Source organism: Dermochelys coriacea, chromosome 1, assembly GCF_009764565.3.
Source record: "Dermochelys coriacea isolate rDerCor1 chromosome 1, rDerCor1.pri.v4, whole genome shotgun sequence".
Lineage (NCBI taxonomy): Eukaryota > Metazoa > Chordata > Testudines > Dermochelyidae > Dermochelys > Dermochelys coriacea.
The window spans coordinates 175,274,693-175,282,932 of NC_050068.2; positions in this window are offsets into that span (position 1 = coordinate 175,274,693).

Sequence of the window (8,240 nt, forward strand, 5' to 3'; positions counted from 1 at the left end):
GGGGGGGGAGAATGGGAGGGATCTAGGCCCACCCACTACTCTGGGTCCTGACCCAGGGACCCTATAACTAGCAGCCACCTACTGCCCTCCTCCAACCTGCTGCCTATTTTCCCTGGGCCACTTTCCCCCATAGCACCCTCTCAGCCCTTGTAGCAAAGCCCCAGCCCGGTAGTGGTCAGCCAGCAGCTCACTCTCGCACTCTGCTGCCCCTGCCCAGCACTGCTCTATTTATTGCAATTCTTCAGGCAGATAGTCCTCCTCCCTTACCTTCCATGGAGAGACTCCCCTCTGCTCTGCTTAGCAGCCCTTTATATATGGCCCTCGCCAGCCCTGATTGGCTGCTCCAGCAAGCCTTCCTCCTAGTGGTGGGCTCAATAAGCCCTTTCCTGATTTGTGAGTTCCACACAGCCTCCCTGGTGTTGATTTTAACCACTTCTTCTCCCTGTGTGGGGCAGGTACTCCACCACATTGGCATTCTGCACCAAGGGTGAATTTCATCTTATGTGATTAGCATCTCTCAGAATAGATTATTCAGTTCTGGTTTTCCACATACAAAAAGCCTGGACAGCAGTAGGAGTCAAGTCAGATCACTCTTCAGCTCTGATTTCAGGATGCTATTCGCATAAATTGAAATCCACCTTTTGTGCAGAGTGCCAGCAAATGCCTTTTATTTACTGTCATTCAGCAGACTTCTACCACAGTGTTAGAATGGTAGCTATTGTCAGTTAGATTTCAATTTCAACTTCCTATTTCCGAGCTATAGCTTAGACTAGGAGCTGCTAGAACGGAGGAGACAAGATGCACAGATGTCGTAGTACTTATGTTGCTTTATAGTTAGCACTTCCCTTTCCTTAGCATCAGGCTTTGAGTGCTGGGGAATCAGGACTAGATTCTGCCAGTTACTCATGCTGAGTACTACCTTACTCCCTTAACAGCCCCCATTGAAATCAATGATTAAAGTATTTAATCAGACAAAGGGTGGTAGAATCGGGCCTCAGATTAGTGATTTGCTCTACCAGTTTTCTTTTATGTTGGCTCTAGATTGGCAGACAATGTTGCAGGACTAGATAGAGCCTCAGCCAGTATAATTTAGCAGAGCTCCAGTGACTTCAATGGAGCTACATCAGTTTACAGCACCTGGGGAATTGGTCCTCAATGTTCATGAAAGGTAGCTAAAGCTAATGGAAGGCTTTTGCTGCATGAAACAAGTCATTCATTTTCCAGGCAGAAGAATCACTGTCCGTCTTCACTCCTCCTCCGAAGCCTGGTGGAGAGACTACGTTATGTATGGACACTATTAGAAGCTGTGCTACGGTGCTAATAAGCGATGGTCACATAAACACCACCCTATATCGGAAACCTACTGACCGCTATTCCTACCTACATGCCTCTAGCTTTCATCCAGATCATACCACTCGATCCATTGTCTACAGCCAAGCGCTATGATATAACCGCATTTGCTCCAACCCCTCAGACAGAGACAAACACCTACAAGATCTCTATCATGCATTCCTACAACTACAATACCCACCTGCTGAAGTGAAGAAACAGATTGACAGAGCCAGAAGGAGTACCCAGAAGTCACCTACTACAGGACAGGCCCAACAAAGAAAATAACAGAACGCCACTAGCCATCACCTTCAGCCCCCAACTAAAACCTCTCCAACGCATCATCAAGGATCTACAACCTATCCTGAAGGACGACCCATCACTCTCACAGATCTTGGGAGACAGACCAGTCCTTGCTTACAGACAGCCCTCCAATCTGAAGCAAATACTCACCAGCAACCACACACCACACAACAGAACCACTAACCCAGGAACCTATCCTTGCAACAAAGCCCGTTGCCAACTCTGTCCACATATCTATTCAGGGGATACCATCATAGGGCCTAATCACAACAGCCACACAATCAGAGGCTCGTTCACCTGCGCATCTACCAATGTGATATATGCCATCATGTGCCAGCAATGCCCCTCTGCCATGTACATTGGTCAGACTGGACAGTCTCTACGTAAAAGAATAAATGGACACAAATCAGACGTCAAGAATTATAACATTCAAAAACCAGTTGGAGAACACTTCAATCTCTCTGGTCACTCGATCACAGACCTAAGAGTGGCTATACTTCAACAAAAAAGCTTCAAAAACCGACTCCAATGAGAGACTGCTGAATTGGAATTAATTTGCAAACTGGATACAATTAACTTAGGTTTGAATAGAGACTGGGAATGGATGAGTCATTACACAAAGTAAAACTATTTCCCCATGGTATTTCTCCCTCCCACCCCACCCCCCACTGTTCCTCTGATATTCTTGTTAACTGCTGGAATTAGCCTACCTTGCTTGTCACCATGAAAAGTTTTCCTCCTCCCCCCCCCCCCCGCTGCTGGTGATGGCTTATCTTAAGTGATCACTCTCCTTACAGTGTTCTCTGTGTGTGTGTGTGTGTGTGTGTGTGTATATAAATCTCTCCTCTGTTTTTTCCACCAAATGCATCCGATGAAGTGAGCTGTAGCTCACAAAAGTTTATGCTCTAATAAATTTGTTAGTCTCTAAGGTGCCACAAGTACTCCTTTTCTTTTTGCGAATACAGACCAACACGGCTGCTACTCTGAAACCTATTAGAAGCTGAAAGTCCATAGGAACATTTCACAAATCTCTATTGCCCTGCTATTAAAAAAGCAGCTTCTCATTTGTTTACCACACCACCTCCTGTCCATGTATTAACTGACGCCTCGACGTTTAAGCACACTTTGTGGCATTACAAGGGGTTTGGATGAATTGGCACTTCCTATTTTAGTTTTTGCATTAGCAGTTTTTCTCCTGAGCTTTCTTTCAAGTGACAAATGGATGCAGATTTTATTAGTCTCAACTAGATGATGTTTAATAATACTGTCATTTGTAAGATCATGCAACAGCAGGTTCAGACAGCATACAGGACCCAGCATGTGTGTGAATTTGCCTTCTTCCACTGCTCTTACAATATTCATACTTTGTCAGGGGTAATAAAACCAAAAGAAAGACCTTGGGCAGCAAGCCATGCATTTATGTTTTTTAAGCTTTACAGTGACGTTGGCTGCCTTGTGATTTTTATAAATCCAGAAAAAAGGGTGGCTTTTTAAAAACCATGCCAGTGGCTGACAGATGCTTTTTGAATATATCATCCAGCCAGCTGTGAAACTCATCCACTCCACTGTTTGTCCATGTATCCACATATCAGTTACATGAATATGTTTATACTCATTCATCATCAAGAATTATTTCATCTGACTCTACAGAGTGGTATATCTATATAGCATTGTGCAGGTTGCAAAATATATTCAGAAGTGGCTTGATTATTTTTCACTGATGTATATGCAACACTGACAGACCCCGGTTGTCAATGGGTCTCTGGAGCTTGGTTCATGAGCTTCTACAGTATGAGGTAAAAGCCAACTGGCTCTTAGCTAAGGCTGTACAGCAGACTCATTTAACTAAGTGTCTCGGTGCCCCTAGATAGGGCAGAACATCCCACGCAGGTGGTGTGGGGGTTACGTACTTCCCCTAGTAGAGGAAGCGTGTCCCGAGCTTCAGGGACTTCCCCATTGAAATCCCAGACAAGCCCCCACTTTAAGCCGGTTGTTGGCAGGAGGGCTCGAACCGGGTACTTCTGAAGCTTAGTGCATGAGACTCTACTGCATGAGCTAAAAGCCAAACACCACACCCAGCAGGTGTGTGGGTTACATATACTGTGCATGGGTGGCACAGTAGTCTTATTCTGTGACGGGTTTCCTGTTTCTTTTCAGTCTTTGAACTCATCATACCACCTGGCTAGCAGCTGAAGATGCTATAGGCCCAGCCCAGCTCAACAGTGAGCTCCCCCTCCACCAGTTAAAGAGTAGAATTATTATGACCCAAAAAGAGTTCTGTCTTGTCTTCTTCAGCTGAGAAGATACTGAGACACTAGACTACAAAGTAAGGAGCTAGAGTGGGAAAGCGGAGTCAAGGGGATTTAATAAGTAATTTGAAGTAGGATTTCACTTGCTACATTGAGATATCCAAGTTATGATTAACAAAATACATTATTTTTATTTGAGTTTTGTATTAAACCTTTGTAGACATCAGATTATTTGCATTGTACTGTAATTTAAGTGTGATATAAAACACAAAAGTAATTGTTAGTAAAATTACTAGATGCCCATTGAAGAAAGAATCCAGCAAGAGACTACCTAGAAAGTTGATGCAGTAGATAGCAACAGCTCTGCAATAATATTCTATACCATAATCATGGGGTGTTGCTCAAAATGCATCTTTTGTACATATTTTAAAACACTCACAGCTTTATCCAGATTAATTTAAAACATTGCATAATTTAGATGAAAGATGGCCAAAATTTCTGGTCATTCAATTGGAATGATTCCAAAAATTGATGATTAAAGAAAATCTTGTAATAAAGATAAAGGTGGAAGGCCCTTTGTTAAACGGAAAAGTCTATCTGTTCAGAGAATGGGTCTCCAAAAGCCATTTTTAAGGATGTTGGAGGGAATATTTTAGTAGTGAGAATTCAAAAGATTCTTCAACATGCCTTGTTTTAGACAGGATCTGCATGTCTACTATATTGGATCTAAAAGATACTCACAATATAAGGAACATTTTAAGGACAAAGTTACCATTAAATTGTATTATCCTACCCTGATACTAGTTTAAATGGTTATTAAAGTGAAGAACTTTTTCAGCTTATAGATAGAATAATTGTCATACAATATCTTCCTAGTGGCTGATTTGGAGGCCATCTAAACAGACGTATGGGTGACCCCATTTAGCTCAACATTTCAGGCGTGTCCAACACTCCAGAATGTGTGGCAACAGTCATTGTTAGTGGGGTCAGGATTTTACCCCTGATGTTTAGCTTACCCTTTTTGGTCTGAAAATGAGGCCAAGTATCTTGTGTAAAAAGGCTCCTGTATACATTCCAATATGTTCCAATTTTTATTTGTCCAGAAATAGAGCTAGAATAGCCTTTTTCATGATATTTTAATATTTTTGATTCCAAGCCCAGCCACAACCATGAAGAACAGAGGAATAAAACATTTTTAAAGTTGTTTGACTTTTACAAACTCAAATTCCACCCCCAAAATACCCCATTACATTCTAATCTTAATCAAAGATCACTTTTATTCTACCCTTTACTCCCCCCCCCCCCATTTTTTTCCCCTCCTTTTTTCAGTCTATTTTCCTCTTCTCATTTGTTTCATTCCTGGAGTGCTTCCATACTCCTCTTTTCTCATCTCCCCAAACCATATTCCTTACCTATTAGCAATTTATATTCCTTCTTTATAGCCACCCTAAATCCAGAATTTCTATATCTTATGGAGTCTAAAATAAGACAAAGAAAAGGAGTACTTGTGGCACCTTAGAGACTAACAAGTTTATTTGAGCATAAGCTTTCGTGAGCTACAGCTCACTTCATTGGAAGCTTATGATCAAATAAATTTGTTAGTCTCTAAGGTGCCACAAGTACTCCTTTTCTTTTTGCGAATAGAGACTAACAGCTGCTACTCTGAAACCTGTCAAAATAAGACAGAATGTCATACACACGAAAGGATCATATGCCCCTTTATTTTCTTTGGTTTCCTATCACACTGTGAATCATATTCAGAGGAGGGGAGGGTCCTCCTGGAGGCAGATCCTGAGATAGTGTACAAAGTTATAGCCCCATTGACTTCCATGGGCATAGGAGACCGTACAGGAGCTGAGGATCTGCCCACTGGTTTTCATAACAGTCCAGGAATGTCTTACCCAACTGTTCATTTCACTGCTCTGCTAGTTCCTACACCTCTTGGTTCTCTGTAATTTGCAGTTACTGTTTCATTTGTGCCCAGCCACATGGGACTCCTTCCCCCCCCCCAGCAGATTCCTCTCCTAAATCTCAGCTCTTAAACCTTCCTCATCTGTTTAGCCAAAGATTACCTCTGCCTGCGAAACCATTTTGTTATTCTATGCATTATAAAATGCTAAATAAAAATAAAATTTCACTTATTGGAACACAAGAATATTCCTATAGACACAACAGCTCAGGTATTTTCTGACAGATACATTTCCTGTAACCTTTAAATGGATTTTAAAAGGCTTCAATTACAGCAAAGAATAAATCACACTCAAAAATTCCATCGGAGTTGTCTTTTCAGCTCTGTGCACAAATTTTATTCTTACAATCTAGTTGTCCTGGGAGATGAGAAGTGGCTGTAAACAACATTCATGTTTCCTAATTGGTGTCATTACTGCCTTCATCCTCCCCACCTCTTATTCTGAAGTAAAAATAGCACCTCACTGAGAATACAGAACATCAGAACTCGATAAGACAGATTCATACCAAATGGTAAAAGTTGCCTCATTTATGCTGAATAAATGTATAATATTTCTTGGAAGGCCTATTAAAGCAACTAGGATCCATTTATCACTTGGCCACTGGAAAAACTACATGTTTCTTTTATCCCCCCTCCCCGAATGTGGATATATTGAAGGAACCAACTCTTTGTTTTCCTTTTTAAAGCTCACTTACCTGCTAGAGATAGAACATCCTTAAGCTAAAGACGTTTTGAGTTGTTTCCTTTTCTGCAGTGGCTCATGTCCAGCTCTGTCACTCCCTGCTAGTGATGGGAGATGTTTATTGAGACCATTGCTTGGGATTGGGGGAGAAAAAGAGATGCATATGGAAGCAGCTGAAGAAAATACACAGGAGTTCCATGTTACTTCCCTCTGCCCTGCTCATATTACAGTAGCAGCTAGACCCCAAGTTAAGGAGTTCTATTGTGCTAACTACACTAATGCATAGCGAGAGACGGTTTCTCTCACATACGCAAGAGCTCACAATTTAAATGTACCAGATAGACAATGGGTGGGAGAAAAGTAGTATTAATCTCCCTCATTTTACTGATCAAGAACAGAGCCACTGAGAAATTAAGGGTATGTCTACACTGCAATAAAAAAACCTATGGCTTTCCCGTGCCAGCTTATTTGGGCTCATGGGGCTTACTCTGTGAGATGTTTAATTGCAGTGTAAACCTTCGGGCTTGGTCTGGAGCCCAACCTTTAGCATATTGTGAGATGGAAGGGTCCCAGAGCTCAGGCTGTAGCTCACACGAAACATTTATACTTCAGTTAGACAGCTCCGCAGCCCAAGCCCATAGGCACGGGCCAGCTGCAGGTGTCCAATTACAGTATAGACATACCCTATGAGTCTTGCGCAAGGTCAACAAGAAGTCTATGGGGGAGGTGAAATTAGAACTCAGATTTCCACAGGCCAGTGCCTTAACCACAGGTCCAATCACTTCTACCTTCATTGCCTGTTTTTCCTCCCAAACATCCATTCTAAGTGCTTCTTTTGTATCCTTTTCCTTCACAGCTGCCCCCTCGTCTTTGGGCCTCCCTCTTTTTCTTTGTTCACCAATGAACTGCTCTCTTTTCAAGCCTGTCTTTAAAATTATTCTTATACAAAGACTAAAGTGAAACTCTTCTAAATTATACAGTTTGTTTGGCATGTTCTCTACCCACTCCTTTGTGCTGAGCCAGCCTTACCTGTACACACAAGGCCTGGGACCATTGCTTGACACTCCCTTTTTCAGAGAAGTCAGCACCAGAGGTGGTACTACATTCTGAGCCATTGGGCACAAAGGTTCAGTTTATTCCAAGTCCCTGCAGAGTGTCAAGGGAGAGAAAAAGCATCTCTTGCCTCCATTGCCTTGCAGCCCTTCATGGAGCTTGGCACAATGTGATTTAGCTACCTGCATAGCTCAAAGACTGAACATAGCTGGAAATGACAATGTGTATTATCCCTGTCGGATTCAATTTATAAACTCCTCGTTTGGAAACGAACAGTCAACACTAAACAATTCCTTCTGACTCAGACCTTAGAAATCAGTATCTCAGAGCCCCAAAGAAATTGACTATATTCCAGAAAGCAAGAAGTACTAGCATATTTACAACCTGTCCTTAGAGTCTTCATCTTAGTTGGCTACCTTTATTGAACTGTTCCATATGTTTCATCTATCCAAAAGGACAGTATAGCATCACTGACAATATTCCCTATCTTTTTAAAATTACAGTAATTCTGAACAATGAATTTCACCACATCTAGAATTACTGGTTTTGTACATAGAGGGTATGATGCTATGAAGTACGATCCTGTAAAGTGTTGAGATCCCTCAACTCCTGCTGAATGTAATGCAAGTTGAGGATAATCAGTTCCTCACTGGAT